General features: G+C 42.8%; 1 protein-coding gene across 1 annotated transcript in view; it reads right to left on the bottom strand.

The window, feature by feature from the left end:
* Positions 1–16809, bottom strand: part of CNTNAP2 (contactin associated protein 2) — a 1903897-nt gene that overhangs the window by 1683546 nt on the left and 203542 nt on the right. The window lies entirely within an intron of this gene.

Below are 16809 nucleotides of genomic sequence, written 5' to 3'. Positions count from 1 at the left end.
GTCATGTGAATTGATGAGAAAACACTAATTATCTCTGGCCATGATCACGTAAAATCATTCATTCATAGGAATTTACAGCACGTACAAGAAAATGTAGAAACACATATGGTCATGTAAAAGAGCCTTAAAGGCCATAAAAGCCCCGTATCACATTCTCAAAGTGTTATACAGGGCTTTTATGGCTCCAAGGGAGCTTTCACATGGGCGTATGCTTCTTTGCACTCGCCTGGCAGCGCCGTAAAAATACATAAACGGGCACACAAATCTAATGCTAAGCTGTCTCCCGCTTCCCTCCCCCTCATTGGCTCTCAGCAAGGGTAGGAGGCTAGTGTGCTAAGCTCCTGCCCCCTCTCGCCTCTTGTCGGCAGCCAGCAATGGGAGGGTGGTGGGACCGGGTAGAGCTTAGTAACTAACTCTACCCTCATCCCACCCCCTCCCATTGCAAACAGCCAGCAAGGGGTGGAGAGGAGGAGAGAAGAGGGAGGGAGTTTAGCAGTCATGCTGCTAAACTCCCTCCCACCTCCCTTTTCCGGCAGCTGTCATTGGCTCCCATAGGAGTCTATGGCAGCGACTGTATTTTGGCAGGGAAAGATAGTTACAGGACCATCTTTCCTGGCTTGTGTAAAAGCGACCAGCGCTATAATGGCTGGCTGAGGTGCTTTTGCGCTGTGGTAACATGCCCATGTAATCTGATGCATTGGCATCCAATGCATCAGATAGTAGCATATATAGGCTGTCCGTGAAAATGGCGGCCGATATACGCTCGTGTGAATAAGCCCTGAGGCAGTGTTACATACCAGTTTTAGGAGTTTTGGTGAACTTCCAGTTCAGTTCAAAGTAATATGGACCAAACCAAACTTTTTGCACAAGTTAAGGGAAACGGCTGAACCGAACTTTTAAAAACTTTGTCTACTACTAGCTACAGTGCTTAATGTAAGTATAATTTAAGAATGTGCCAATCCATAAATATGTAGTTGTAATTGTATTAATTCATGAATATGAATTCTGTAGTCTATGAACAATGCATGGACAAGTCCAATATATTTATACATTGTATCACATACTGGCAGATAGGGATTGACTCGAATAAAATATCTCATTACTGTAAAGTCAAATATTTATATAGCTTCGGACCTCTGATCCTATTTAACAGATCTCATTGTTGAAAATAGAACTTTCTGACTAAGTCAAGACGTAGTCATGAGGATTTAATCAGCCCAAGTGTAATTTCATTATTAAGGTCTCACCTTAAGAATACTCTGTAGTCATTTGCCAGCACATCTACACCACCGGCTCCATACCAATAGTATTGATAAAAACGAAAATCCTGATGGCACAAATATCCTTCTATTTTTCTGTGCACTTTTGCTCTGCACATTTGCTTAATTGCATACTGTAAAATGTAATTGGCTTCTTCGTTATGCAGCAGTCGGGCAGTTGGATGCAAAGTAATCCATTTGCATTGTTCAGAAACAATTCAACGCAACAGCAAACCTGTCTGGATTGTAAAGATTTATAACTGTGACAGAAAATGTAATGCAGGTCATGCTGTGGTTTTGTTCAGTAGAACAAGAAAGTCCAAGACTATAGTTCTACATTTGCGTACATGTGCATAAATTACAGTGTCCTATGTAATGTAAACAAAGCTTTCGCTTACGATGGAAAATCAATTGATAAAGACTTAAAGTGCATTTCTATAAAATTCTATAATGCTACGGCTCAGAAAAAATGTTATTGTTTCCCAGCATTTCACATACTATGTTTATATCTACAGTGTAATTTGATCTTTTAGGAGGCCGACTATATACTGCTTTTATAAAATGCTTGAAGAGTTGTCAAGTACTAAATAATACGGTACTGATATAAAGCACTCATGTACAGTTTGTAAACTTTTTAATGTACCTTCTGTATTAATCAAAGTACTAACAACCACTTGTCCGTGAGTGAGTTACATGCTCAGCCCCTAATCAAATGACAGTGACGTCATCATAGGCCCTTCAACGAGTGAGTGAGCTACATGCTACTCCCCTGATCACGACAGTAATGTCATCACAGGTCCTTCATTGAGTGAGTTAGTTACATGCTCCTCCCCTGATCCCATTATGGTGACGTCATCACAGGTCCTTCATTGAGTGAGTGAGTTACATACTCCTCCCCTGATCCCATTATGGTGACGTCATCACAGGTCCTTCATTGAGTGAGTGAGTTACATGCTCCTCCCCTGATCCCATTATGGTGACGTCATCACAGGTCCTTCATCGAGTGAGTTAAATGCCCCCCCCTGATTACATGACGGTGATGCTATCACAGGTCCTTCAACCCGGCCATGATTTCACCTCAGCAAGCAGCTAAATCACTGGAGGTCTGAGCTCCACCCCTGGCATACTGGTGATGTCATCACAGGTCCTTCAGTATTTTGACCAACTCCAACAGTCATCACAGGTCCTTCAGAGAGTTACATGTGATGAGGTCATTCAATATATTATATTATATTATGAGTGGCACATTGTACCATCAGAAACACTGGTACTTGAAGTAATACTAATAACTAGTACTCCCCTATGTATGTCCCCCTTTGTCACTATTTTGCACTACATATAGATTTCATTTGCATAAAAAGTTGTGTAACTTTGAAAATACATTGCATTATTAATCTAATACTGATCATGAATTGCATCTCACATTGTAGTCTTGAGTTGGATGTCACAATTCGGCAGACATCAGTGCTGAACTCACCCAGCATTCCTTGCTGGCTCACAGTCTGCATACAGCTTTATCTGATAGTTTGCATTCTGGGAAGTGTAGTATTTACCCATAGCATTGTACAGTAGTCTGATGTCTAATTGGATACTAGAAACTCAGCTTGGTTGTTAAAACTATGGCTACCAGGTGTGTCAAAAGAGTGGAAACACTTATCTTCTATATATATAAAATTGAATGTATGCGTGTCTGTCTGTGTGTTTGTCCTTTATGCGCTACTACACCATTCATCCGATCGCCATGAAACTTTGGGAAGTTGCTGAGTACACCCCTGGGAAGATTATAGGCATAGTACAACTATCCTACGATAAATGGTGCGCGTGCGAGCGTCGTCGACAGTTGCGCCCCCCCCCCCAAGTAGATCGTTCGATTTCCATCATTGCCACTAATTCTCTCACTTCGCGATGTTGTAGAAACATGAAATTTGGCACGAGCATTGATTATGTCATAAATAGGAAACGCTAATGGGTCCCAACTCGATTATTCGATTCTATGCGCCAAAGAATTAGCGTCCAAATTTTACGTACGAAATGTAATTTTCTCACATAGAAACTTGAAATTTGGCACGGGCATTCAATATGTTATAAATAGGAAAAGCTAATGGGTCCCAACTCCATTATTCAATTCTAAGCGCAAAAGAATTAGCGTCCAAATTTTACGTACGGAATCTAATTCTCTCACTTCCTGATATATATAAATGAATGTCTATCTGTCTGTCTGTCCTTTATGCATTACTACACCATTCATCCAATTGCCATGAGACTTTGGGAAGTTGTTGAGTACACTCCTGGGAAGATTATAGGCATAGTACAACTATCCTGCGAGAGGTGGCGCGCGTGCGAGCATCGTCGACAGTTATGCCCCCCAGACAAAGATCGTTTGATTTCCATCTCAAGCACGAAAGCAAAAGGCATTACGAGCAACGGGATGAGTGTTCAACCACAAAATGATGCATCCGCCGAACGTTTCGCAAGGCAATTGCTGGATATTGAGAATGCTGAGGTAAAATGAAAGCTGTGCTGTGATTGGTTGCTATTTCTTATACTGCTGAGGTAACATGAAAGCTGTGCTGTGATTGGTGGCTACTTCTTATACTACTGAGGTTGCATGAAAGCTGTGCTGCGATTCGTTGTTATATATTATACCACTGGGGTAACATGAAAGCTGCGCTGTGATTGGTTGCTATATATAATACCGCAGAGGTAACATGAAAGCTGCGCTGTGATTGGTTGCTATTTTTTATATTGCTGAGGCAGAATAAAAGTTGCACTGTGATTCGTTGTTATTTCTCTTACTGCTAAGGTAACATGAAAGCTGCGCTGTGATTGGTTGTTATATATTATACCACTGAGGTAACATGAAAGCTGCGCTGTGATTGGTTGTTATGTAGATATATAAAAACGAATGTAAGTCTGTCTGTCTTCGCAGCAACGCGCGACGGGTAAGCTAGTGTAGAATAAAAATGCTTGGCAGATGGTAATACTGTTTTGCATACAAGTGCGAGCAAGAAGAACCCTGTTAGACCCTGTCACCAAAATGATGGGCATTTTGAATGCCGCCATCTTGGATTAAAGGCACATTTTTTCAACAGGTAGGTAGGTTTGTGATATATCAAACCTGCAGAGAATTGTAGCAGAAAAAATAATGCTGTGCTTCATTTTAACATAACTTTATTTGTTCTCATGTTAACAGAGTGAATTTTTATCATTGCAGGCAATGTAAATGATGGTGTTATCTCAAGAAAAAAGTGTTGAGATCATCCTTATGCGAGGATGAACAAAGCACATATGTCATCACAGCAGCTAGACGTGTCGAGCCTCGACAGCGGCGGAGAGGTGAGTATGTGTATATATATATTTTTTTTTAATTTTTTTATTTTTTTTTTTATTTTTTTTTACACAAGCTAGGGATGATTTTTCAGGGAAGGGCTTATATTTAAAGCCCTTCCATGAAAATCATTGCAGGGGTTACTGGCATCCCATTCCTTTTAATGGGGCCACCAGCAGCAGTGGTGGCCCCAATGAAAGCAATGGGCATGGACCTTCGTTCACACGCTTTTTTTGAACATTCATGCAGCACTGTTTTGCACGCACATATGCACGTGCAAAACAATGCTCATGTGAACAAGGCCTTAAGGATACTTCTTCTTTGTGTCTGGCCCTCTGGATCATCCCTCCAACAGTAGCATTATGGAATCTCCTCTTTTGGGCCTCTGTTTTACACTGCATATATATTATATGAGTCATGACAATATGACGACATTAAGGTACCCTTTATATCAGTAATTACAGTGATCTAGTGTAAATCTATTAAGCACATATAGTCATATTGTTACGGTATAAAAATAATGCAAGAATGTTTAGGAAAGAAAATGAGAATTTTGCTGATTGATGTTGAAAATATGAAACTAATGATTCTTAGTTGACTTATGAGGTCTCCATGCCTCCAAAAACAATTAGACTGTACAGATCACCAGGCCAGTCACATCTTTTAAGGAGATGTTAGCATTTCGATCTATTTGTGATGTCACTCAAGCGTGTAATATTTGACACACAAACCGAAAGACTAATGACCTTTTCATAAGATCTGATTGTTTAATCAGGAGATCTATGTGCTTTGATACAATAATATTGTCCTGTAATTGAATGCTATATGAACCAGAGTCATTTGTTGCTGCTTCATGGCATTTTAAAAAATTGTGTGTGCGTTATATTGGATTTATGAGGCTTAAATGTCACATGAAATTTATTTCAAGCAAAATGAAAATGTAGGTTCCTCACACTAAGATCTTAATTAGTTTGCATTCTGTATGCAGATGTTTTAATACAACTACAAAGCATAGATCATAGATCCCCATGGTGTGTTAGGTTTGGTCAAGCAAACCGTGTGTGTGTGGCAGGGATGGGGGTTGAAAGAAGACGTCCTACCCATTAAATAACTCATATTGCACCACAAGTTGTTGGTGCTGATTGTGTTAAATGGACATCCGATTACACGAGTAATGTTGCCCATTGTGAATTATATTAGCACTTCGTTATGCTCTAAAGCAGACTTGTGACACTGAATAACTATATAATACTTTGTTACTATTGAAGCACATCACAATTGTAGAGATCAGATAGATGGTGTTATTAAAGGGGTTTTTGGGACTTTAGAACTGCTGAACTATCTTTAGGATAGTCCATTAATATTTATCAATGGAGGCAGGGGACACAAGGTGCAAGGGAGCTTTGCTAGGACCACGGTTCTACATCTTCTGTGTGATGTCATCATGCTACCTGTGTAGTTTTGCAGGAGCTTGGACAGTGGATGTAAGGGGTTTACGTGGGTATACCTTAGGCCTCTTTCACACGTATTGCAATTTTCACTCGCCGACATCGCAGCCTAAAATCAAATGCACAGGAAAAAGCCGTGACCGAGTTGCGGCTAAATCTCCAGTTTTCTCGCCCGTTCACATGGCCAGGCTTTGGCATATATACGCACTGCTAGTGTCTCTCCTCCTCCCCTTTCAGGCTGATTGCGGCAGTAGAAGCTCCCATAGAAGCCTATGGGTGCTGTCAGCGAGGGGAGGGAGAGGGACTTCAGCAGTGCGAGCTGCTGCTAAACTCCCTTCCACCTCTCTTTTACAGGAGTCTATGGGAACGGCCAGCATATTCTGGCAAAATATAGAACAATTCCTATCTTTTCTGGATGGCCAATTTTGTGCACCAGAAAATTGCCCATCTGAACAAGTGCATTGGAATCCAAAGCATCAGATGGTCGCGATTTTCAGCCGGCGTTTTATCGCAGCAAAATAGCCGCGATAGAACACTCATGTGAAATACTGTCTTGATATAACTGTTGCTGTGACCAAAGCAGCCTTGCTGTACTCTAGCTTCTATTTAGATTTTGGTTATGATCAGGCCAATATACCAGCAGCTCGTTTATTGAGAATTGGAAGTGGCTTTATGCACAATCAACACCGACTCCACTTCTGGAACATGGCAGATCAGCTTTATATACAACACATATTGTCATTTAACTGGAATAGAAACAGTTTGGATTGTGTACTTGAATTACAGAACGTGCATTTGGGGGGATAAACATGTCCACTTTAACAATTAGTCACCATTGTATAAAATATGACACCCCATGCTCTGACATACATTGTGCAACATAATATGGAGGTCAGGAGGGTTTACATTTTTAATGAGGATGTTTATCAAGTGTTCTAATTTGGAGCCATACTTTGCATAGTGCATTGATTGAGGTAGTAATTAGAAATAGTCTGGCAAGGAAGCTGAAAAGATATTAAATCTTCAGGGGTCATTTGTTTGATACCAAAAATGGTTTCATGCCAAGTGATACACTACAAAATAATTGGGTAATGTGACTGTCGTTGTATAGGCATAACAAAGGCAGAGATAAAGGGGCAGATGAGGGCTACCTAGAATTAACTTAGTAAAGATGCACTAATCACATTAGCTGTAAGGGCAATTTTTATTTTTATTGTCCACATTTTAAGCCAATTTTCTAGTTTATATATATAATTCATCTACATAAGAGGTTGAGTAAATTTGTGACTATATTGCACTACTTATCGTATACTGATACTGCATTATAAACTGACTATTGCACAGAGCAGAATTCATAGCCCTGCTGTGTATATACAGAGGGAGGCTTTGTTCCCATGAGCATATATCGGACTGCCATTTTTATGGCCGTCCGAAATACGCTGTGATCTGATGCATTGGATTCCAATGCATCAGATCACGTGGCCGAATTCCCGCAACCAAAAAGTGCCCGGCCGGCCAATATAGCGCCGGATGTTTTTACGTTGGGCCCAAAAGATAGCCCTGCAACCTTCTTTTGCACCGGAATACGTTGGCCGCTGCATGGGCTCCTATGGGAGCCAATGACAGTGGCCGGAGAAGGGAGGTGGGAGGGAGTTTAGCAACGGTACTGCTAAACTCCCTCCCTCTTCTTTCCTCCGGCTGATTGCAATCACAAGGGGCGGGGGTGGCGCTTAGATCCACCCTCGTCCCGCCACCTCCCATTGCAATCAGCCATGGGGGAGGAGAGAGGAGGTGAGCTGGTAAGGGGAAGGAAAGGGGAAGGGGTGACGGCATGGCGGCCTTGGTGCATATGCGCCAGGGCCCATTCCATCTGAACAGGTGCACAAATGTTAGATTTGTGTGCCCATTCACCAGTTTTAACTCTCAGATCGTAGCGTATATGGGCCGGCTGTGAAAACAGCGGCACTATACGCTCGTGGGAACAAAGCTGGTGAGAGTAAAGGGATCAAGTGGAGGAACAGTCATCTCGTGTGGTAGGCAAAATACTCTGCAGCAGGCACGTGAGCAAACTGTAGTCCCCACGGTAAGGTTCTGGTACAAGTGACCTTGGCTAGCTTTATTGTATCTCTTCACACTGTATAACAACAACTCAGTCACAGTGCAAAAGCATGACAAACAAGCAGCTGGCCATCTGGCCTCTAACTAAACATTATAAATTAAAAAGTTTTCTTCAATCCCACCCAGCTTTACCAGGATGAGATATAACGAAATCAAACACTTCAGCAGCTGTCTCGCATATAGACATACGTATATGTACATGCAAAACAAACTCATTGACATCAATGCAAACCAGAAACCAGCTCCTCTGCAGTCCACGCAAGGACTAGCTGGAAACCACAACTAATGCTAAGGGAAATGGAGAAAGTCTACTGTTGGCTGAAAGTCTTTAAGCCTTATTAAATGATCCAGACAGACATGGAGCAACAAAGGACATTTGCCATCTTACATGTTTTAGGCAAGCATGTTGCCCTTAATCATAGACTATGATTAAGGGCAACATGCTATGATTAAGGGCAACATGCTTGCCTGATACATGTTAGACGTCACATGTCCTTTGTTCCTTTATATCTGTCTGGATCATTTAATAGAGACTGAAAGCTTTTAACCCAATGCTGGACTTTCTCCATTTCCCTGTGCATTGACATCAGTGGGTTCTATTCTCTACACATTATGTGTGTATCTTTTTTGCACGCAGTAGTCTGAAGGAGCCCTGACTTTAAACATTATTACTGTAATATATATTCAGTTAAGAGATCAGAAAAATCTGTTTAATGGGATATATACAACAATAAGGGACATCTGTAAGGGGGCAAATATGTTTCTGTATTAACATCAGCTGAAATTATATACTGTTTATATATTAGAGTGTTTGGAGTTTATAGTCCTTTAATATTAATATGCAGTAGATTTTGTGCTGAATGTGTTGTGCAATAAATAGGGTAATTAAACTGTAAATGATGAGAAAGTTTATCTCCTCTCTCCCATTTCATTTTTACAAATTACTGAGTAGATAGCAACCTTCAACTTGTTATATGGTGTTTATTTCTTAGATTTCTAGTAGTTCCGTTTGAAGAAGGACAAATACATATACACAGCATTTTTCAGATTATTGCAGAGTTCCAGCCCCATTAAGCAATTTCCCATCTTTTCACTGGACCAAGCGTTGCCTGTTCAGCACATTAGGATGAATTGATAGCACAATTACGGAGAACACCAATCACAAACATTTCACAACACTTATCATTCTATTAAACCCTTTGGACAAATTATAAGATGCTTTGCACAGTCTACTGAAGGCAAAAATGTATTTTCAAGTATAAAACCAAGACTTGTCTATTCAGGGTTAAAATATGTCTGTAATTTACACTTGAAACTCAAGTGACAAATAAGTAGTGCAAATAAAAAGGTGAGCAAGACTAAGGAGATCAGAGCAACTTAAGATTATTCTACTCATATTAAATAATGTGTATCTGGAAGACAAATAACTGCAGGATGCAAAGCATTGGGAGCCTAGTGATATATAAGTAGTACTGCAATTACTATTCATGAGGGGGGTACTATTGGCGTATCAAGAGGCGAGACTGGCCCACCGCCCATCAGATCTGAGTTATATTTAAAGGAGCATCAATCTAACTAAAAGTTGGCAAACATATGCAAGTACCATGCACCACTCAATTCTCCCCATGCCTATCTTGATATAGCCTTTCCATAAAACTTTTTGTCCATACACTAAAATTAAAAATCAAAGGCAAATCAAAATGTCCATTTTTAACAATCTCATCTTCAAAAACACAATGTTTTGGCCACTCAGGGACTTTTTCAAGCTAGAGAGTAGACAAACCATACACACACATAATTAACAGCTATTCAAACAGTTTAGTGGCTGACTACTCTTCCAAGGAAAGTGTGACCAAAGAGGTACAGAAGAATGAGTGTCCCACTCCTAAACAGTTTAAAAGTCTGCCAATTGTGTGTATATGTTATGTGTGCACTTGTCTTATCTTTGCTTGAAAAACACCCTATGTGGCAAAAAAGCCCTTTTTTCTAGCTGTCATCTATATTTCAGTTATCAGAGTGATTGACACACTAGAGTATCCATGACTTATTAGGTTCCTGAAGAATTGCGAGGTCCAATAGAAACGCATTGAACCTCTGTATTTATAATGAGCCTTTGCTAGAATCTGATCCTTATATGCTAGAATTTTATTTTTGGCTAAATATTTTGTTAAGACCTTAGCCCTTAAGAGTAGGGCACTTATCAGACAGAAGACATCTAGAGATGTGCATATAGTGTAAAGGTACACCTGGATAAGGGGGCGGTGGCAGCAGAGTGATCCTCACTGTCACCAGCTCACTTATGCACACCTATGCTAGTTGTTATTCTTTTATCCAGTGGTACCTTAGTTTTCCACATGGCTACCTCCAACTTCAGTAGGAGGAACGGTGTTTGTAATTGACCAGCGGATTAATGTTATACCCACCTTCTTAGCCAGTGAATGACCCCTTAGGTCATACCAGGGCTATTTCTACATCCTACTCTACTGGTTCTGGTGCTCTACTGCTTGTCTACTACTAAAATTGGTATCTACCCATTGCTTATTTGTGGAGGGTAGTTTTTTGATGTTTCCTGTCTGTTTTGTCCTTAAAGGGGTTGTCTCGCGGCAGCAAGTGGGGTTATACACTTCTGTATGGCCATATTAATGCACTTTGTAATGTACATCGTGCATTAAATATGAGCCATACAGAAGTTATTCACTTACCTGCTCCGTTGCTAGCGTCCCCGTCGCCATGGATCCGTCTAATTCTGATGTCTTCTTGCTTTTTTAGACGCGCTTGCGCTGTGCGGTCTTCTTTCTGGTGAATGGGGCAGCTCGTGCCGGAGAGCTGGTCCTAGTAGCTCCGCCCCGTCACGTGTGCCGATTCCAGCCAATCAGGAGGCTGGAATCGGCAATGGACCGCACAGAGCCCACGGTGCACCATGGGAGAAGACCCGCGGTGCATCGTGGGTGAAGATCCCGGCGGCCATCTTGGTGAAGGAAGAAGAAGGAAGAAGGAAGACGTCGCAGAGCGGGGATTCGGGTAAGTAATACATTTATTTTTTTTTTTTTAACACATCCTTTAGGGTTGTCCTGCGCCGAACGGGGGGCCTATGGGAAAAAAAACAAAAAAAACATTTCGGCGCGAGACAACCCCTTTAAGTCCTGTCTTTTAATTTTGTTTAATAAATGTTAAGTTTTAGGGTTCTCCTTCTAAGAGTTTGGTATTAGAGCTACTCTATAGTTTGTTTAGGGAATTGGGGTAACATGAGTTTGGTGGTTACAGATGGAAGAACCCTGTTTGCTTTGAGACATGGAAGAATAATATGTTGAGTGGACTCAAGTATGTGCACAAGAACAATAGCTATGTATCTACATAAAAGAGAAAGGTGGAAGAGTCAAAAAAAGATTGGTGAATTGCATTAAGGTGGAGGGTATGAGTAGAGAGGGTTAGTGAAGGAAGGCATTGGTTTGGATGTGAATCTCACCAGAATCTCACAATTAAAAAAAGAAATACCATATTTTTCGCTTTATAAGATGCACCGGTCTATAAGACGCACCCCCGTTTTAGAGCGGGAAAATAGAGGAAAAAAAATTTATACTCACCCAGGGACAGCGCAGGGTTAGTGCCGGGTGACGGAGCAGAGGGAGCAGCAAAGGTCTGAAAAACCGGAGCTCCATGTCACAGCGGCGTGTGTGTGCAGCAGGAGGAAGGAAGGAAGCTGTTTGGTGGAGGCGGGGAGCAGCAGAAGTACCCGCCGGCGCTCTCGACCAATCAGAGGTAAGTATGGGCTGCAGTGGGGAGGAGAGAAATCTTCTAACTGATCGCACATTTATTCGTGCGATCGCAAATTTAACGCGCAATTGCGCAAAAAAACCCAGCGTTCGCACGTTAAATTCGCGATCGCGCTAAAAATGGCGATCTGAACTAATTTTTGGCACATTCGCTCTATAAGACGCAGGAACTCCCCCCCCCCCCCGCTTTGGAGGCAGAAAAAGTGCGTCTTATAAAGCGAAAAATACGGTAATGTATTCAAAAGATTCTATTTCCCACTTGAAGTACCCAAATACGTTTGGTAGATTGGTGTAGGATGTGGCACAAAACATTCTAGGTAACAGAAAATTCTTGCAATAACTTACTGTATGCGTGTATGGTGAAATGAGGAATAATGAGTGCCATTAAATCTTTTTTTATGATTTTTTTAGACTCCATATAATATACACAGAGGATGGACACGAATATGGAAACACCATACAAAATGCATGGGATCCTAATCATTAGCACTGAGCTGTCCTTTTGACCCCTGCTTTGCTGAGAGCCTTCCCACCATATTTGTGTTTACTTCACCTCTTGCCCTGCTCAGGGTAGCTTTGGGAGCCAGCTGGTAGCAGTTGCTGAAGGGCTCAAATCCCTGACCAATGGAACCTTGTTTCTTGGGGCAGACGATCACTTCTACCCAGCAGCATTTGTGTCACATTACCTCCACTTAAAATTGGCCTGTACATGTCTTATTAAAATCTGATTTATAATCCCATGTCATTTAAGACATGCATTTTGTATAGTGTTTGCATATTTTTGTCCGCCCACTGTATATATAGTATGGCATTTATGCATAAATTGCAAGCAAGTGTGATCAATTTTCACATCCTCTGATACTTTTATATTGTGTGAGATATTTGCCAATATGGGAACAAAGTTGGTTAGATGCTTAACAATGAAGCCCAGTCATTACGTTCCGGAATGATTTCTGAGCATGTGCATGGAGTGTTTAATGCAGTAGATAAGCATTTGTGGTGTTACATTTAGAACAAGCATCACAATTGCATACCTGTATTATATGCATGCAGTGGGGGAGGTCTATGGAATATATAATGGATCTCCATGTGCCTGGCCAAGGGGAAATTTTAAAACAAATAATCTAGAAAAGAAATAGCCGTGGCCATATTAGAGTGTTGTAACAAAATGTTTTCACTTTATGAGACCCTTGTGGACTTTCTGTGGTCTTATGTGTAATAATGTGATATTTGACTTTTCATAGTACAGTGAGTGGAGTATAGTACAGTAGAAAATTACATCTCATCCACTGTCTGCTAAGCTAGTTAGGACTTTGGCCGATTTTTCTGTGTATATTGCAATTTTAGATAATCATTAGAAATGAGTGAGCGTACTCGTCCGAGCTTGATGCTCGTTCTAGTATTAGGGTGTTCGAGATGCTCGTTACTCGAGACGAGCACCACGCGATGTTCGAGTTACTTTCACTTTCATCTCTGAGACACTTGCGCGCTTTTCTGGCCAATAGAAAGACATGGAAGGCATTACAACTTCCTCCTGTGACGTTCCAGCCCTATACCACCCCCCTGCAGTGAGTGGCTGGTGACACCCGAGTATCAGGTGACACCCGAGTATTAAAATCTGCCCCTCCCGCGGCTCGCCACAGATGCATTCTGACATAGATCAGGGAAAGTGCTGCTGCTGCTGCTATAGGGAGAGGGTTAGGTGTTATTTTAGTCTTCAAGAACCCCAACGGTCCTTCTTAGGGCCACATCTGACCGTGTGCAGTACTGTTGAGGCTTTTAGCAGTATTGCACAATTTATTTTTTTTTGTATATCGGGCGTGCAAACCATTGCGTCCTCAGTCTGCAGTCATTGTACAGAGTATAGGGGCAGTACTGGTGAGGCAGGGACAGTGGGAAAGGTGAAAGAGATATACTGTCTATATAGGCAGTGGGCTTTTTCAAAAAAATTGGGGAAAAATACTATCTTTGGGCAGCCTGTGACCGTCTTCAGTGTACTGCGTGTCTGCTGGGGGTAGTAGTCCTAATTAATACGCAGCAAAGCGTTACAGCAGGCTTGCGCAAAATTGTTTCCTGGCTCTGCTGTGCCCGTTACATCACCGCCGTCATAGCGCCAGAGGGAAACAGTATACAATATATACGCTGCATACAGTATCTGTATGGTGTTTCAGCTCACCATTTAAACAAATTGAAGCAAAATACTTAAGGCCTACCACTGCCCTTTGGCCACTTGACTGCTTCTGCGCTGTGAATTCCACTAGCTGAGTCCTACGCACCTATGTCTCACTACAGGCGTGCGCAAAATTGTTTCCTGGCACTGCTGTGCCCGTTACATCACCGCCGTCATAGCACCAGAGGGAAACAGTAAACATAATGTACGCTGCATACAGTATCTGGTGTTTCAGCTCACCATTTAAACAAATTGAAGTAAATTGTGGCCTGTCTTGACTGCTACTACTACTGAAATGGAACTAATACTGTGCTCCCCCTATACTGCTGCTTCGGAATTGTTACTGGGGCCTGTCTTGACTGCTACTATTACTGAAATGGAACTAAGACTGTGCTCCCCCTATACTGCTGCTTCAGAATTGTTACTGGGGCCTGTCTGGACTGCTACTACTACTGAAATTGAACTAATACTGTGCTCCCCCTATAATGCTGCTAGTGATATGTTACTGGTGCCTGTCCCTAATGCTACCGCTGAAATGTTACTAATTCTGGGCTCTGCCTATACCGCTGCTAATGCTATGTCACTGGGGTGTGGAAACGGAGGCTTCCCAAAGACATGATGGTGGCGAGGCCATTTCCCACCAACGCGGTTACTGTTAAGGTGCATATAACCACGGACACGTGGAGAGGACACGTAGTGCCTCAAAAACATCCCCCTCCTCCTCCAACAATGAAAACATTCTTGCCAAATACCTTTGCATTGGTCCGTCTGGTGGCAGTCCAAGAATTTCACCTTTACCGACACAACAAGAGAGCCCACCCACCATTCCCCCGCCACGGCCCACTTAATCCTGGCCGCATTCCGAAAACCAACTAAATAAAACCACGCTACTAGGTCCGCAGTCACCACCACATTCCCACCAACGCGGTTACTGTTAAGGTACATATTACCAGTCTGACTGGGGCATGCACTGTGGGCCGAAGCCCACCTGTATTGTATGTGACGTTAGCTCTGCTGAGCAGGGCACTGCAATGGGATACGTTTATGTACCGCCGATGGGTTCCAGGCAGCCACCCATGCTGTGGGTCCACAGGGACTTCACATTAGGGATTTGTACCTGCCAGTGTCTATGTATTAAAAACCCCGGTCAGACTGGGGCATGCAGTGTGGGCCGAAGACCACCTGCATTTAATCGGATGTTACCCCCGCTGTGATGGGCAATGCAATGGGATATATTTATGTACCGCCGGTGGCTTCCTGGGACCCACCCATGCTGTCGGTCCACACGGAGTTGTAACTGCATGTGTCTACTTATAAAGAACCCCAGTCTAACTGGGGCATGCAGTGTGGGCCGAAGCCCACCTGCATTAAACCTGACGTTACCTCAGCTGTGATGGGCAATGCAATGGGATATATTTATGTACCGCCGGTGGGTTCCAGGGAGCCACCCATGCTGTGGGTGCATACGGAATTCCCATTGCGGAGTTGTACCTGCCTGTGACTATTTATAAAAAAACCCAGTCTGACTGGGGCATGCAGACCCCTTGACAGAATGAATAGTGTGTGGCACATGGGTTCCCCATTGCTATGCCCACGTGTGCAGTTCCTGATGGAGGTGGCACAGGATTGGATTTCTCATTGCTTCTGTACAGCATTGTGGGCTATTGCCCCGCACCTTTTAAAGAGGGTCGCTGCCTGGCCGTGCCAACCCTCTGCAGTGTGTGCCTCCGGTTCCTCCTCATGGCAGATGCACTTATAAATAGACATGAGGGTGGTGTGGCTATGAGGCCAGCGTGTGGCATGAGGGACACTTTGGTGTGCGCTGTGGACACTGGGTCGTGCGGGGGGGGGGGGGGGGGTTTGGGCAGCATCTAACCCAGGAGAAGTGGCAGCGGAGTGTCATGCAGGCAGTGATTGTGCTTTGTTGGAGGTAGTGTGGTGCTTAGCTAAGGTATGCCTTGCTAATGAGGGTTTTTCAGAAGTAAAAATTGTTGGGAGGGGGGGGCCCACTCTTGCCGCTATTGTGGCTTAATAGTGGGACCTGGAAACTTGAGATGCAGCCCAGCATGTTGCCCCTTCGCCTGCCCTATCCGTTTCTGTGTTGTTTCCAGCACTTTCTTGGGTTTTGCAGATTTTCACAAATGAAAACCTTAGCGAGCATCGGCGAAATACAAAAATGCTCGGGTTGCCCATTGACTTCAATGGGGTTCGTTACTTGAAACGAACCCTTGAGGATCGCGAAAAGTTCGTCTCGAGTAACGAGCACCCGAGCATTTTGGTGCTCGCTCATCTCTAATAATCATACACAAATATTTTCTCTGTAAGGGTGCTGATTAATTGATCCAGGGTGTAGATGCCCTGTCAGAAATATGTAAAATGTGGTATGGTCATCCACCCTGAAAATCATGTTATGGCCAATTCACACCATCATCAGAGGTTCCGTTAGGAGCCTTCAGTGCAGATCTGGCAGAAAAACCAGAATGAAATAGCGCAGTAAAATGCAGGTCAAAATGCTGGAAATCGGGGAACCCATTATAGTCATTGGGGTTTATTTGGTTCCATCTAGTTTCAACATGTGCCGAATCCAATGGATTTGGCATTTTCATTGCTCGGCTCCATGGACAAAATCCCCCTGAGCCCTGGCGCAAAGGTGAAAGTTGCCTTATGAATAAACCATTTAGGGATTTGTCAACACCCATGCTTTTTTATTATG

This window comes from Eleutherodactylus coqui, chromosome 12 (genome assembly GCF_035609145.1).
Source record: "Eleutherodactylus coqui strain aEleCoq1 chromosome 12, aEleCoq1.hap1, whole genome shotgun sequence".
NCBI lineage: Eukaryota > Metazoa > Chordata > Amphibia > Anura > Eleutherodactylidae > Eleutherodactylus > Eleutherodactylus coqui.
The sequence above is the reverse complement of the archived record's forward strand: the minus strand, read 5'-3'. Positions and strand labels throughout refer to the sequence as shown.